At 44.0% G+C, this 15,692-nt stretch overlaps 1 protein-coding gene and 1 long non-coding RNA gene across 4 annotated transcripts in view; one reads left to right on the forward strand and one right to left on the reverse strand.

The window, feature by feature from the left end:
* MARCHF3 (membrane associated ring-CH-type finger 3) overlaps positions 1 to 15,692 on the forward strand; it is a 148,417-nt gene that overhangs the window by 14,579 nt on the left and 118,146 nt on the right. The window lies entirely within an intron of this gene.
* Positions 3,873 to 15,617, reverse strand: LOC109250939 (uncharacterized). Of its 2 annotated transcripts, XR_002073272.2 has the most exons (4): positions 15,218 to 15,617; positions 14,256 to 14,397; positions 13,844 to 13,978; positions 3,873 to 4,042 (listed from the first exon to the last, which is right to left on the reverse strand). It is a non-coding gene; the product is annotated as an uncharacterized LOC109250939 (long non-coding RNA). The 2 variants fall into 2 exon arrangements; XR_008423910.1 differs by lacking the exon at positions 3,873 to 4,042 and having other exon boundaries at positions 13,647 to 13,978; positions 15,218 to 15,616.

Consider the following 15,692-nt stretch of genomic DNA (forward strand, 5'->3'; position numbering starts at 1 on the left):
GAGTGAAAGCTTTGTTTTTAATGTGTCGTAACTGTTGTTTCCAAAAGACAAAGCAAAACACAAAACAAAACAAAACAAAAGATTACCGCAAAATAAGATTCGTGTGGATATGTTGAACTGAAAATCATTTGAAATGTTTCACGGCTACACTTTGTGCTAAATATAAAAATAATTGTGTTTCCCATGTGTGAGCATCAAAAGCCCCAGTTGGGAAATCACATGGTTATAGCAAGTAGGTCACTATTGATGGTAGAACATGAGACAGGAAATGTCACAGCTAAGATTAGAGGCCCAAGCAGTCCGTCTCGCCATGCTTTGCTGCATTGTTCGTCCTAAGTGGAAGGACTCAACAGGGTATAACTAACTTTAGCCCAATTTGAAAGTATTAGCAAGGATAGCCTTTTAATCTGTCATTCCCATTTGTTTCTAGATAACTCACTTTCCCAGTTGGGCAAAATAATTGAACTGCTTGGGTCTGCACATTGGCAGACCTCTGAATACCAATTAAAATGGCAGCCTTTACATGCTAAAAGTATACATGGGAAGCAATACTCAGCTGTACAGAATCGTAGCCCCAGATCGACCTGGTGTTTGAAATCACTCACTAGGAATAAGCAATTAAAAATGAATTCTCTTAAAAATCTCATTTATCTTTGGGGCGCCTGGGTGGCTCAGTCGGTTGAGTGTCCGACTTCAGCTCAGGTCACGATCTCGCGGTCTGTGAGTTCGAGCCCCGCGTCGGGCTCTGGGCTGATGGCTCAGAGCCTGGAGCCTGCTTCCGATTCTGTGTCTCCCTCTCTCTCTGCCCCTCCCCCGTTCATGCTCTGTCTCTCTCTGTCTCAAAAATAAATAAACGTTAAAAAAAAAAAAATCTCATTTATCTTTGTATTTGAAGGTAAGGTGGGGATGTGGGGGAGGAACTTTTAGGGAACCTGGTTACCGTGCCTTTTCTTCTTTGAGCAATATGAGGAAGATTTATTATTTATTTGTGGGAATTTTCACCACAGAGTATGCCTAATTTGGCATATGTTTGCATATTCTCATGTTTAAAGAAAAGGCTAGGAAGAAAAGGACTGGTCTCCTGTGTCTGCCCCCATGAGAGACAATACCTTACTTGGGGGGAGGGGAGGACAGGCCAAGATGGAGCCTTGGATTCAGAGAGAAGCCATCCCCTCATGCTACATTAGGCAGCTGAACACAAGCCCAGAGAGCCCACAGCTATTTGGAAGTGGAGGTGAAAGCCTGCCGAGATGATTGAATTTGAATCTGTTGCTCAAGTGCCACGAGTATTCGTTCACTTCTAGCACAGAGTCCTTCACAGAAGCACCTTGGCTTACAAATTCCATGCATTCTGTGTGGAAAGTCTCACTGCTTGAATCTCAGAGGCCTTCCCAAACTCATGCTTTCAAAGGTCATTAATGCAGATTAAAACACTCTACTTTGAACCGGGATTATTTCCTGCAGGTTGTAACTTTCAAGAGGGGCGGGGAGGTGGTGTGGAGGCTCAGTGGAATAAGTATTTTGACAGTGTTTTTACTCTTTATTCCTTCTCCAGCTTAAATACAGAGCCTAGATTTGTATACCTGATCCAGGGATAGAATGTTGGAAAGGGGGGTTGGAAGCACAGCTCTTAGAGAAATCTCTCTGGAATGAAAATTCTGGAAAAGGTTTCCAACTGGCAGTCAGAGATACTGGCTTCTGATGGGAGGAACCACAAGGGATGTGGCACTCGAGACTGGCTGTGACATTGTGTGTGCCTGGTTCACACCCAAGCAAGCTGCTTGTGAGCTGTGGAGTTAGCTCATTTTCTAGGCCTCTGTCAGAGAATGTCAGTTGATAGTGGGAACATCTTGGAAAATATTTTGGAGCTTGTGAAGTAGATCTTTGCTTTGGAAATCTTTGAAAAATCCCTTTTCTAGTTTCAAAAATGTATGCATAACTAATAAATATTTACATCTTTAGGTGCCTGGTAGAACTCTTTACCATCTTATGCAATTACTAGTTTCATGTGAGTTTCTGCTAGGAGTTTTCTCTTTGATATCAGTATAAATGACCAGATGGCCAGGCGCCCCATTCTCCCTCCACCCCAGTCAGAACCCCTGAGCCTGGTCCTGGTCCTGCCTCTGATAAAGGCAGATATAGAGCAAGACACCTTCTGGGAAAGAAACGGAAAACTGGATTATTTCTGTGGACTTGTTCCGGCATCACGGCCGTAGGATTCTGTTCATCTTTCAAGCCTGTTTATTTTTCCTAGCTATAGGGAGCAAGTTGTAAAAATTTCTGGTTGGTAACTTTTATTTGTAAGGAGAGTACTCACTCACCAGGTTGCTAGTTGGCTGCTTAAGTTCCTATTGTGGCTGTTTGTTTCATCTGTGTTGTATCTAAGAACTCAAATACAATGTGTCTGATCACAGATGCCAAATAAGAGTAACCAGTAGGTTTCATACTTCAGTGCAGAAGAAGCAATTTCTGGTGGTGGGGGGTGATGGTGATTGGGAGAGGTAGGTTGTGGAGCTCTGGTTTCGTAAGAAAATAAAGAGAGGGAATCCAGTATACAAACATGTAACAGGAGCCCAGCCTGGATTCACACGGTTAATAACCTCCGTCTCTTTGTATAGGAAATACAATACCAGCACTTATAAACCCGTGTGCAAGGGAGTAGCACAAATAAAAACTTCACTTGTAAGAGCCATCTTGTCATTTTCCAGACACCTTAATGAGAAGGGTATTATAATTTTAACGGAGATGGAAATAATCTTTTTTTATCTTCAGTTTCTCTGATGATAATGTTGGTGGAATCTATACAGAAAACAACCTAGACTGGATTATTTTTTGTTGTCTTTTTGTTAACAAAACTTTTTTCCAACGAAAGAAATGCACCGCCCTGTCCTCAAATACAGACATAACCAATCAAGCTAATTTCCTAAGGGTGAATTATCCTTAGCTTCTGTGAAGGAGCCTCTGGTTTTTGAGTGTTTGACCCCTGAAAGGAATTGGAGGCCTCGGAAAGTCCTTAGGAGCTGTTTGAGGAACAGGAGAGAAGCTAGTTTTGATGGAGGAAATGTGACTGGAGAAAAGTTCGGAGATGATCTTTCGGTCCTGTCTTTATTCTAAAAACCTACCTATCTTGTTGTAAGTCCATTCCTTAAGAGATTTTACTCATGGGTCACCAGATCTTGTCTCCGAACAAAGAATGTCTCTTAGACATGTATGACTGTCCTCCCCGACTCTTGAAAGAGGCTGTGGTCACTGGACTGCGTTTTCTGGCGGGCTGCCTGGCACCTGGCTTTGTCGCTGCTGGATACAGTCAGTCTTCCCGGACTTCCCCAGCTCCTGCGACTCGCCAGGCAAACGTAGGAAAGCAGGCTCAGAGACAACAATCCAGGTGATAAAAGACTCTAAATTTAGAAGACTTTTCCCTTCCACATAATACAATTTGTTTCTTCTTCCCACACAAAACAGGGCTGTCCAGAACAACTCTGAAAACACATGACCCTGCCTCATCCCTCCCACTTGCAGCTGTCAAACCTTCCAAGGGAAATTCTTGTGCCCTGAACACTTTTGCTGCGCCACACATCATAATCCCATGGTTTTTTTGTTTGTTTTATATATACATATATATATATATTTTTTTTTTTCTTTTTATATAAGAGTGCAAGCAGGTGAAGAGGCAGAGAGAGGGGGACAGAGGGTCTGAAGTGGGCTCTGTAGCTAACAGGCTCATGGGAGCGAGCCCAAAGTGGGGCTTGAAATCACGAACAGTGAGATCATGACCTGAGTTGAAGTCGGATGCTCAGCCGACTGAGCCACCCCAGGTGCCCCCATAATCTCATGTTTTAATGTTTGCTGAGGCTGAAAACTGCTAGTCCGTGTGTGCGGAGTGTGAAGGTAGGCTAATGGGGAGATAGAGACCTGTCAACCTACCCAGTTCTTCTGGATGGATTCAACCAGACTCTCTCCTAGGTGGCAGCAGGGGAAGAGCTCAGCCAGGTGACCGGCCTTCCTTCCTCACGGGGTTTTTGGGTGGAGGGTTTCTCCAGAGCTGCCAGGAAACATAAATTTGGGGGTTATATAGGAGTTCTTTGAGCAAACAAAGAGAGCCAGTGCCCTGCTAGCAGAATATCCATTAATTTTTAATTTTTGAGGTAGAAATGGCACCAGAGATTATCCACATCAGGGTTTCGAAGGTGGAATTTGCAAGATAAATCACTGGGGCTAAGAAAGAAAACACTGGAATTTGTACACATTTTTATACCCCAAAAATAAGAAAAATTAAGTTTTACTAATATATGGATTGACAGTTGCTCCCTCTCCTGTTCTTTAAGTCAGAAGGGTGTATGTTCAGGGTCAGGGGTGGGGGTGGGGGCGGTGGTTGCTCACTTGTCCACAGCATGTTGCATTGTGTCTGTACATGTTGGGTTAAATTAATTGGCTTAATATTAATTAGTTTCAACTAAAGTAGCCCTCAACAGCAACAACAACAACAAAAACACAAAAAAACAAAAACCAAACAGCAACAACAACCAAGGCAAGCAGCTTAAAAAGATTCCGGTAAAAGGGCACCTGGGTGGCTAAGTCAGTTAAGCATCCAACTTCAGCTCAGGTCATGATTTCACATTCCATGAGTTCAAGCTCTTCATCAGGCTCTGTGCTGACAGCTCAGAGCCTGGAGCCGGCTTCAGATTCTGTGTCTCCCTCTCTCTCTCTGCCCCTCTGCCTCTCTCTCTCTCTCTCTCTCTCTCTCTCTCAAAAATAAATAAACATTAAAAATTTAACAAAGAAAGAAGCTTGTAGAAAAAAAAAAAAACCAAAGTATAAATTTAAAGGTATCACTAACTGTGCAAGCAAGAATAAGTGAACACTTTGAAATGGAGTTGACAACTTTGTTCTAGGACACACTTTGTTCTAGGTTCTTGGTTTATTAGCCAAGCTGGGAGTTAAAAACTGTAACACAATCGGTACTGACCAAACATTAGCCCCCAATTCCAAAACTATCAAGATGATGGAATGCAACATAGACTGACATGTACTGTCATTAAGAATGAATATATTGGAAGGAAGTGTATACCTTGCCTTGAAAAATGATAATATGACAGTGCCACAGAAAAATATGAATACCCCTGCGCTTGTTAAACCAATGTTTAAATTCACCTGATCTTTATAAAATTTCACTAAATGATGTTCTGAAGCCTGTTTTGAAGTTTTTACTTGTATGCAGAAGTAAAAAAGCTACATATGTTTAAAAACTGTCTTTCTGGGGCACCTGGGTGGCTCAGTCGGTTGAGCATCCGACTTTGGCTCAGGTCATGATCTCAGTTTGTGGGTTCGAGCCCCCGTCGGGCTCTGTGCTGACCTCTTGCTCAGAGCCTGGAGACTGCTTCAGATTCTAGGTCTCCTTCTCTCTCTGCCCACCTCCCCTCCCCCCACTCATGCTTTGTCTCACTGTTTCTCAAAAATAAATAAATGTAAAAACATAAAAATTTAAAAAACAACTGTTTTTGCTCCCAGTACAAACCCAGATAAGATACTATGTTGAAAACTATCTAAAATGAGTTTCTCTGTCACAAAGTGCTGTGAAAGTATTATTGAAGGTGTTACTGTATCTTGAAGAAGCAAATACATATTGAACAGGTTACGGAGGGCAGAAGACTTGTTTTACATTTGTAAGATGTTAGATCTAGCCTATTGTATTTGCTCATTTCTGTTTCACCAATGAAATACGCTAAGTGCCCCCTTTTGGTGAGCCATCACTAGATGAAATTCATTCACAATCTTTATGAAAATGTTTTGTGAGAAAAACCAAGTAGTGTTCCCTCTTGAGAAGCAGCTGTTTCTTAGAGAAGGATTCCAGGGTGAGGTTATAAGAGATCACTTCATTCACTGCATCATTCATAAGCAAGCTAGGGCAGCCAAGATGTTGAAGCCAGAGGTATACAAAATGCTGCGGGATACTTCATAATTAATTTTATAAAAAACAAATGTGTAATATACAGTGTAGTCAAAGCAATACAATATTTTGTATTAAGTTGAGAAGGGACCATGAAAATCTTCTGTACCACACAGAGATTTGCTGGTTATCTTATCAAAAAATAATTGAGTTGTCCAACTTACAGATAAGTTACATTCATTTTTCTTTTTATAAAAAGTGAAGGGTTCCCTATTTGGTTAACTATTTCTGTGATAATGAGCCACTCTAGTAATATGCTACCTATGGGTTGTTGTTTAAAAATATAGAGCATAACTAATTTATCCTTTCAAGATAAAGATGTCATTTTAAGAATAAGTAAGAAGATAACTGAATTTTAACGAAACTTAGTATAGAGAGAACATTGTGAAAAACAGTGTTTGGAAATGTTCACACTGTGATTTTTTTTTTTTTTTTTTTTTTTTTTTTTTTGCTTAGAACTATGACAGCCATTAAAACCCAGCTATGTAAAATAAACCGAACATGGAACTGGACCTTCCAGATTAACGTATCACAAATAATCAATCTAGCTTTTCAAACATAAGGCATATTCATTCACACTATTCTTGATACAATAGTGATTATTTTCTAAGATAAAGCATCTGTACTCTTAGATATATAAAGAAATAAATATTGTTGATTTCCCTTATACTTTTTGTGATTTTGATGCTAGTTTGATAATGCACTTAATATAGTACATCGCACATATCGAGTAAGTAAGCATGGCATGCATGCTCCAAAGTATTTTAGTATTGGGATTCACGAATTCAGTAATTTTTGAGACTCTAGCTCTCAGCTAAAGATTCTGAAACTTCTGGCGGCAGGGAATAGCCACAGAATCTTTGAGACAATAAAAGACAGGTATCCTCTTTCAGAAAAATGATACACAGATGCCAAATAAAATTGTGCCCAGAATCAGGGCGCTCCCACGGCCCCAATGAATAGCTGTTGTCGCGGACTCTGATCAACCCCCTGGATGAGGACAAGAATGCCCTAAGGAGTTATGTGCCTTACGCAGGGTCGCACAATGACATAATCTCATCTTTCAGTCGAGACCTGCTGAGCATATGTCATCGCATATAGGCTTCTGTCTGGCAGCTGAGGATGCAAACAGGACGATGGAACTCTATCTGGGTCGCCAAGGAATCCACAGTTTCAGCAGGGACTCCAGGGTGCAACCAATAATCACAATTCCATTTGTGTTTGGGAGAAACTTGTTTACTTGACCAGCATTTAACGCGTGTGCCCAACTGTGTGAGGGCATTTTGCTAAATAAACTTCATAGAAAACGCAGAGATGGGTAAGGCGACACTTGTAGATAATCAAGTGCCAATTACCCGCTTCAGCTCCCAGTGCTTTTTCTAATGCACCTTTTATATTCTGAACGTCCTGATGCTCCTGATTGCAGTTTGCCACTCTGTTTCCTTCATGCACTAAATGATGATGTACAAGTAAAGGGAGGTGAGGTGGGGGGGGCGGTCACACTCCTTCCTATTTCTAAGCAACCAAAGCTCACTCTTTGGGTTTACGTGCACCAGCATGCACTCCCCTGCCTGTGGAATAGAGCACTGAACTCCTAGATAAATTGGCAAATGGAAGAAAACAGGCAGTAATAAAGGAGGTATGGAATTTTATAAGCTTCATGATCTCTTTCCCCAAAGGCCTGAATCTATGTAATGAGGTAGTAGAACAAATTCCTGCCGAGTCTGAATTTATTCCTATAAGGAAAAAAGAAAAAAGAAAAAAAAAAGGAATGATAGGAATAAAGTAAATGCAAAATTGTTTTTTCTGCTCAGGTCATTAGTTGGTAATATTCTTGAAGGCGATGTAGAGTTTTTCCTACAAATATTGGGCTCTTTGTGGGGACTAAAAATAAACAGAGCAGCACAGGGAAATAGGCAAGCACTATTGATCTGCGTCAGGGCCGTTTCCACTTTAATGTTTGCAAAAGGCACAGCCCAGTTGTGCAAACCTATTTATAGGGAACAGCTTCCTCATTGCTATATATAGATGATAAAAACAAGGTGTACTGTCAGGTAATTTGGGTTTATGTTAGGAAATATGACTGGGGGGCGGGGAGGGATCTCCTCCAGAACTAGTGAGGAGGGCTTATCCCTCGTGTTCCTGTGCCTGGAAGGAAAGACCCGTGGAATCCAGTGTCTGTGCCCACACTGCCCGTGGACACACCTGTGGCCTGAGTGCCGCCTCCAACTGGTGTTTGTTTACCTCTCAGCTGCCCCAGCCTCCCTCCCCTTTCCCCTGTGCCGGAAGCAGGACCTAAAACAAATAGGGTGCCTCCAAGACCCCCCTGCCCTTCTGTCCCTGTAGAGAGCTCTGACTCCCCACTGGTTTTGAGGGTGCTTGTGCCCACCTGTGCATGAGCGTGTGGGTCTGGTGCACGTATGCACACCTGGAATGTTTTCGTGGCATCCTGACATTTGGTTCTCCCTTTTTTTTTTTTTTTTTCTAATTTGTTTTCTCTCCACTCATTTCCTACCAGAGTTCTTTACTCCTCGAATACCCTCCCCCCCAAACACTTATTTTTCTAGTTCCCTTCCCACCCCATTCACCAGGTCTCCACCCCTGGGCTCTTCTCTTCTCTTTTCTTTTCTTACACCTGTCAGTTCAATTCAACAAGCGTTAGTGAGTGCTGAGCGCCTGCGAAGTTCTGGGACTAAAGAGACAAACAAGACAGGATCTCTGTCCTCAAGTCCTCTGTCCAGGGGGACTTGCGGTCTGCTCTCTGCCCCCTGCTCTCCACTCCAGTTATCGATCGCTCCCTCCAGGCAGAGGTTCCCGCCAGGATTCTCCACTGTAGTAACGGCTAAGCTTTGGTTCAGAAAACAATAATCCCCCCCCCCCCCCGCAATGTCTGAGTTATGAAAGGAATGGGGGCTTGCAGCAAGGGGCGCATATACCCTGAAATGTGATCAGGGCTTGAATTCTGTGTGTTAAAAATATCAAAGGGATGCTAATGGCCTCTAACACCTTCTAGAGGCTCCGAAGTGATGCTGTTTCACCTGCAGGCATAGTTGTCCAGGCGCTGGGAAATGGCCTGTTGACAGTTTCCACTCCGATGTGGTATTCTTAGTGCCAGTGCCAGTGCGGCACTGGGATGCTGAAATAACTAACCGTTTTTAAGTCGGTACAGAAAACAAACGGACCAACCCTGATGAAGCATAGTAACAGTGTGCTCCAGCCTGGGTGGGGCTGGAGAAATTGCTTTCCATCATCTCTGTGCCCGTTTCATCCCTTTAGATCTTTTACACCGTAAGTTTCCCTGTCCATCCAAATACAACATGAGTTTATTCTCAACGAACGAGACGCCAAGAACAGTGACAGGCCGTACATGTTTCAATCACAAAACGGTGTGCCAGCTGTATACAGGCCAGACTTAAAAGCAAGAGGTGGAGAAGGAACTGGCCAACTAATAAACATTTTAAATAGAACCCTCATCTCTATGCCTTGGTCTTCTGGTGATCACCAGACAAATGGTATTGGAGCTGAGATAATGGGAGATCTTTACCCTTCAAGGCCTCACTGTGTGGAGGGAATTCTCAACTGGTTTCATCATTCTCAATAGGGTTAATGTCTTTCTGGTGGCTGGGAAACCTCACTGGCTTCCCAGCTTCATTCTTTACATCCTTTTGTGCCTTATCATGCTTCACCGAGTCTACTCTGTTCATCCCTGGTCTTCCTCTGTTTCCCATTCCATGCCCTCTGGAATGTGTCACTATGTGTCTTTTCCATTCCGCCATGTCTCTAAGTGGCATGCATCCAAATGATTACAGCTGTCTTTCTTGAGCCTTATGTAAAGTAATTCATTCTTGCCTTTTCAAAGAGGAGTGATGGTGTGAGGTCAGTGACACGGCCATATCCAGATTACTCCTCATCCTGCTGCGTGTTCTAACACCGCCCACTGTTCTAGAGCAAATAAAAGTGGCCAGGACCAAATCCACCACAACTTTCCCTGACCATTCACCGTTGCATGGAGAACAGATTGGACGTGGGCACAAGTGGAAGCAGAGGAACCAATTAAGAGGCTACCTGAATAATTCAGGTGAGATCTGATGATGGCTTGGGGAAGATGAAAACAGTGGCGATGGAGACGGTGTATAATTTCAAGGTGGAAGGACAAACGGGACTTGACAATGATCTCACTATGTGTGATAAGGAATAGATGGAAGCATGATGCCTCCTAGGTTTGGGGGATAGGGAAGTTAATGAGGGGGGTCTGCCAGAGGGGAGGGGAACAGACCCAGCACAAATGAAGTTGGGGAAATGATGTGAAGGATCTCTTTCAACTAACTAGTGAGAATTTGACTTAAGATCACGAATAGTAGGGGTGCCGGGGTGGCTCAGTTGATTCAGCGACCGACTTCGGCTCAGGTCAACGATCTCACAACTGGTGGGTTTGAGCCCCACATTGGGCTCTGTGCTCACAGCTCAGAGCCTGGAGCCTGCTTCGAATTCTGTGTCTCCCTCTCTCTCTGCCCCTCCCCTGCGCGTGCTGTGTATCTCTCTGCCTCTCAAAAATAAATAAAAATGTTAAAAAGTCATGAATCTTAAAATACACGGAATAGCTCTTTGAAAACTATGAAGTTTGGGGTGACTGTAAGGCATTGGTATTATTTGCTTTGCTCCATAACATGGCCTTGATGGGGTGGTCTGACTTCCACCCAGCGTGGCGCATTAGTAATGCCTGAGTTCTGTGAGGGGGAGGGCAGTGCCTTATCCACTATACCCTTAGTGCTGACGGTCTTGCAATGGAAGGTGTTTGGTATGTTTGTTGAATAGGTTAGATCGCGTATTTGATTTAGAGAAGAGCTGGCCCTCTGGAAACAAACAGCAAGTTTTGAAAATACTTCCGTCTTTGAGGGGCAGTGCTGCCCCCCTCAAATGCCAGAGTACCAGGGACTAAATCGGCTGGGACACATTACCACCAGGTGACTGTGTGTGCAGAAAGTGCAGTGGCAGTGAGGTCCGTTTATGGCTGGGAGTAGAACAGGGAGGGCCCAATCTGAAAGTCGGTCAGAAAGTAGTCTGGAGAACAAGGATTGAAGCTTGGAGGCCCAGGATGCAGGTCAAGTCATTTAGGTTTTCGCCCCGTAAGGTGGTTCCTTGTCCCCAAGGTGCAGGCTACTCAGGAGGTTGTGCTGGGCTGGCTCTCATGGGCTCATTGGAAGTTGGTTGGGGCATAAATGCCATAAAAATAGGCACCATATAAGAAGAAAAAAAAAAAGTCTGCCATCTGAAAAAAGAGAAAGAAAACGGCCCCCTTTTCCAAACCATCTACATTAGCTAAAAACTTCTTATACCAGCTGGCAATATTTTATGTGTTTGCCCCGACTGAGGCCTATAGCTCACAGACCTGCCAGTATTACACGATCAATATAAAAATTCCAGTTGTTTTGCTGACTTAGGTATTCACTGAGGGATTATCTGGGAGACAGACCTGAAAAGCAATTATGTGGAAAGTTCAATATGCTAGTTCTCCTTCAGCGGGGTTGCTGAGAGGGTACTTTCTGGAAACTTCTCCGGTTTTTTGGCAGGTGCACCTTCCTCCTGATGTCTTGTGCCTGTGGCACCACATTTCCAGGTCTTAGTGTTGTACTTCAGTCTGTCACTGTGGGGCCTCCTGAAGTCACATCCACAAATATTTTGGAGCTTGTTCTCTTGACCACAAATCATAATAGTCTTTCAGTTTGTTTTGGCCTGGCCTGGGATCGGCAGGGAAGAAGTGGTGCAGGCGAAGGAGTGAGATTCTTGTTGAAAAGACCACTTTTCTCAGGTTGATATCCATGGAAATATCTGTTCATTTCCTCCTGGCATGGATTTTATAGCGTCCGTGAAGCTCCCTCCTCTCCACCCGATTCTTGGCCTTCCCCCACCTCACCTCCCCACCCCCCACCTCTTCTCCCCAGGGTGTGAAAGTACATTTGCGGCTGTCCCACCTGAGTCCCACCTGATGGCTGCCGTGTGTGTGTGTGTGTGTGTGTGTGTGTGTGTGTGTGTGGCCTCAGCCATGGAATGCTGAGTGTTTGCACAGGGGTTGCTGAGAGTCAAGTCAAGAAACAAGCCTGTTGGTACGAAGCCAAAAGCCCATTTAGGGTAGCTGCTTCAGTTTCACCCCTGATCCAAGCTGGAGCGGGTTCTCCAAGTGGAGGAAAGCGGAGGAGTGGCATGAAAAGGGAGCAGGAACTTTGGGCTTTACTCTTCAGCTGCTGGAGCAGAATTCTGGTTCACCACAGGTCAGCATCTTCTGTCTTCTGATCAGCGGCCCAGCCTGACTGGTTCGCGGTTATTCGGCTCACTGGCCGCCACAAGGGCCACTTGGAAGATGCTTCTTTTGCACTTCCATGATCCCCCTTCCACCACCCCCACGCTCTGCCCTTTCCTTGCCCAAGTTTTGCAGTTTACTCTGTGACCCACATAAAGTGAAAGAAAAGAAAACCCCCACGACCTAGGAATTCCCATGTTGTGAGATATGTTATTTCCAGCCATTGAAAGGATTATTTTACACTGCCAGCAAGGAGGGCTTTCAGGAATACGCTAACACTCTATTTCCTCCCCCTTAGTATTTCCTCAGTTGTCCTTAGAGTGCCAGTAACCTCCACTGGGTTTCTGTACTAAAAGTGCTTCAGTGTCTCCTGGCTAATGATAAATAATCAGCCGACTATTGATTTTGATCATCTTCTAAAATAACTGGCCATGTTTCCTTGCCACATCGATGCTATGGCACACATGGCCCATTCCTCAAGAATGGTAGCAGTCAAGCCTAGGTTGACCACATGTACTAAATCGACACAGAGACGCCCGGCTGGCTCAGCCGGAAAAACATGCGACTCTTATCACAGGGTTGTGTGTTCAAGCCCCACCTTGGGGATAAAGATAACTAAAAATAATAAACTTAATTGAACATGGAAATTGTTGCTGACCTAACAATGTCTCGAGAGAGAGAGAGAGGATACAGAAAAAGGATAATCTTACTAAACAAAATACAGTGTCCAGTCATTTTGGGTAAACTGGCATTTAGGAAGATAAATCGGTTATTCGACTGTTTCTGTTAGAAACAGGATCTGAATCTACAGGCAAGACTGGCCTGAGTTCCCTGGTCCTTTCACTTTGGGGTATCAGGTGGTGAGAAATAACAAGCCTATTGACCACGGAGGATATTCTCTTCTTCCTCCCATCCCCGCCCTTGCTAAAGGAGGACAGTGTTTCCCTGTTGATGAGCCTTTGGATGATTACCGGTGTCTTATCGGTAATGATAATGCGGCAGCAAAGGTTCTCATGCATTCATTATTAGTGTTTTCACTAACACTGCTCCCTGAGGTGATTAAAGATCCTGGATCCAGACCCCACTGGAGGGGAGCAAGTACTCTAACCCCGTTTAAAGCCACCACCTCTGTGCCCTCCTATCCCTTTCCCTGTTGTCATTGTTTCCCAAACTTGACTCTTCAGAACCCAGTGATCGACCACGAGTGACCTGGGTCCCTGCTGAAATGACTCTATATGGACAAGGCAGGTGACGTAAACATGGGATGCTCTAGTGCGTGAGGGAATAGGGGAGCACCAGACTCTCAGAGAACAGAGAGGCCTGAGGCCTAAAGATCATGAAATCCTCCCCCCACCTCCCCACACCTTCCCCCTTCCCCCAATGTAATACCCACGACTTTCAGGCTCCAGGATGCCAGCTGAAAAGTGATTTAAGCAAATCTGCACCCATAAGGCCTTTTATGCAAAGTAGTTCCTTGGCCTGGAATGTCTGCAGTCCCACATCTCATCCTCCACAGCTGGGCTTGAATTCCGCCTTCCCAGACAGATCCAGTCCCCCTCCCCCTTGCTGCTTAGCGCCGTAGTTATGCTTCTGCTCACCACACATCACACTCCGCCTTCCACTGGACGTACTTGGGTAGCTGTAGTAGGCTGCTGAAAGGCTGCATCTTCGAGTTTCTCATTCCATCTGCCCTTAGCATTTATTTCCATATAGTGGATTCTCAGTAAACCTTTCTGTTGGGAGAAGGGGGAGAAAGCAAGCCTAGTTTCAAATCATAACCATTCAAAATGGAGACACTCTATTATACTATAGTCGTGGCATCCGGTGGAAAAGTAAGTGAAAACCTTTGCATGCCCAGGACGTGAGTATTTCTCTGCCAAAAATAATTCTGAGCCAAGTCATCTATAAGCATATCACAGAATTAGGGAAGTCCCTTTTTTCTCTTTGTTATGTCCAGCTGGACTGTTAACGATTAATGTGGTGCATTCATTCATTTGTCTTTTCACTTACCTCTTCATTTATAGAAAACACAAGCACAGGGCAGGCTTGAATTCTCTGTCTGAAATAATTGCTTGACTCCGGGGATCATGTAACCTGTGGCATCCAAGCAGTTAGAACTCTAGGAGAAGCAAAGTAGGAACAATGCACCACCCTGGAAAATAAATAGCACCTTAATGTCAGAATGTGAGAAGCTGTCTCACGAAGAACAGGCTTCAGAACATCCTAAATGAGTAACCTCATGCACAGTAGCATGCTGGCACAGTGGCCGTATTGATTTATGTATTAGTGCTTTATTTAAACTCTGTGCCCAAAGGTAACTGAGTAGTACAGGGCTTCTGAGTCCCACCGGACCCGGCCTGGGAGAAGGCCTCCAGATCTTGATGTAGGCGGGAAGTTAATCCGTTGTTTTGATGTCTGCCTTTGTTAATCATTGAGCCTTTGACACTGAGATTTTAGTTTCAGGTTGGGTTCATTGAGGTGTAACTTGTACTAAATTTACCCTTTTTTTAGTGTACAGGACCATGTATTTTAACAAATGCATACGGGTGTATGATGACCATCGTGATCAAGATACAAGATAGCGTCAGCACTCCCCAAATTTCTTTTATGCCCTCTTGAAGTCAACCTTCCCTTGCACACCTAGCCCCTGGCCACTACTGACCTGTTTTCTGACCCTGTAATTTTGCCTTTTCCAGGATGTTCTATAAAGGAAATCATACGCCATGCAGGCTTCTGAGTCTGGTTTCTTTCATACAGCATAATGAGATCCCTCCATGTTGCTCTGTGCATCGGTAGCTAGTTCCTTTTTATTGCTCAGTAGGATTCCCTTCATCGTATAAATGTACTACTGTTTATCTCTTCACCAGTGGAAGGACATCCGGGTTCTTTCCACAGTGGGGTCATTATGAATAAACATTCATATCCCATTTTTTGTGTGTGAATATGTGTTGTCATCTACCTTAAATAAATACCTAAGCATGAGATTGCTGAGTTGAATGACAGGTATATGTTTAATCCTTATAAGAAACTGCTGAATCATTTTTCAAAGTGGCTTTTCTGTTTTTGTGTTGCTATAATATTCACCGGGGGAGGTCCATCTTTAAGGTTACATCCACACCGTTTTAGATCATTTCGAGAGGATTATATATTCCAGGGAGATTGAAGATCCCTCAAGGTGTCGTTTTGCTTGTCCTGCCTCAGCTGTGGGTACCTTGAGAGGAAAAGAGAAATGGAATAGGGATGTGGACCCCAACTCAATGGGTTAAGCTTTTTATTTATAAACAGAACTTTTTTTTCCTCCTAACTAAAAATGATTAAAGTGAGTGTTTGGCTGCTTGGCAAGACTCTGCCCTGATATTCAGAGGAGATTAGAGTAGCTTTGCAGATAAGCTCAGAAAATCTAGCTGGCCACAGAGTCATTTCCCAGCCCTCAGGCAGTCACTGGGT

This window comes from Panthera pardus, unplaced genomic scaffold, assembly GCF_024362965.1.
Source record: "Panthera pardus isolate Hobbes unplaced genomic scaffold, ASM2436296v1 HiC_scaffold_2, whole genome shotgun sequence".
Taxonomy (NCBI): Eukaryota; Metazoa; Chordata; class Mammalia; order Carnivora; family Felidae; genus Panthera; species Panthera pardus.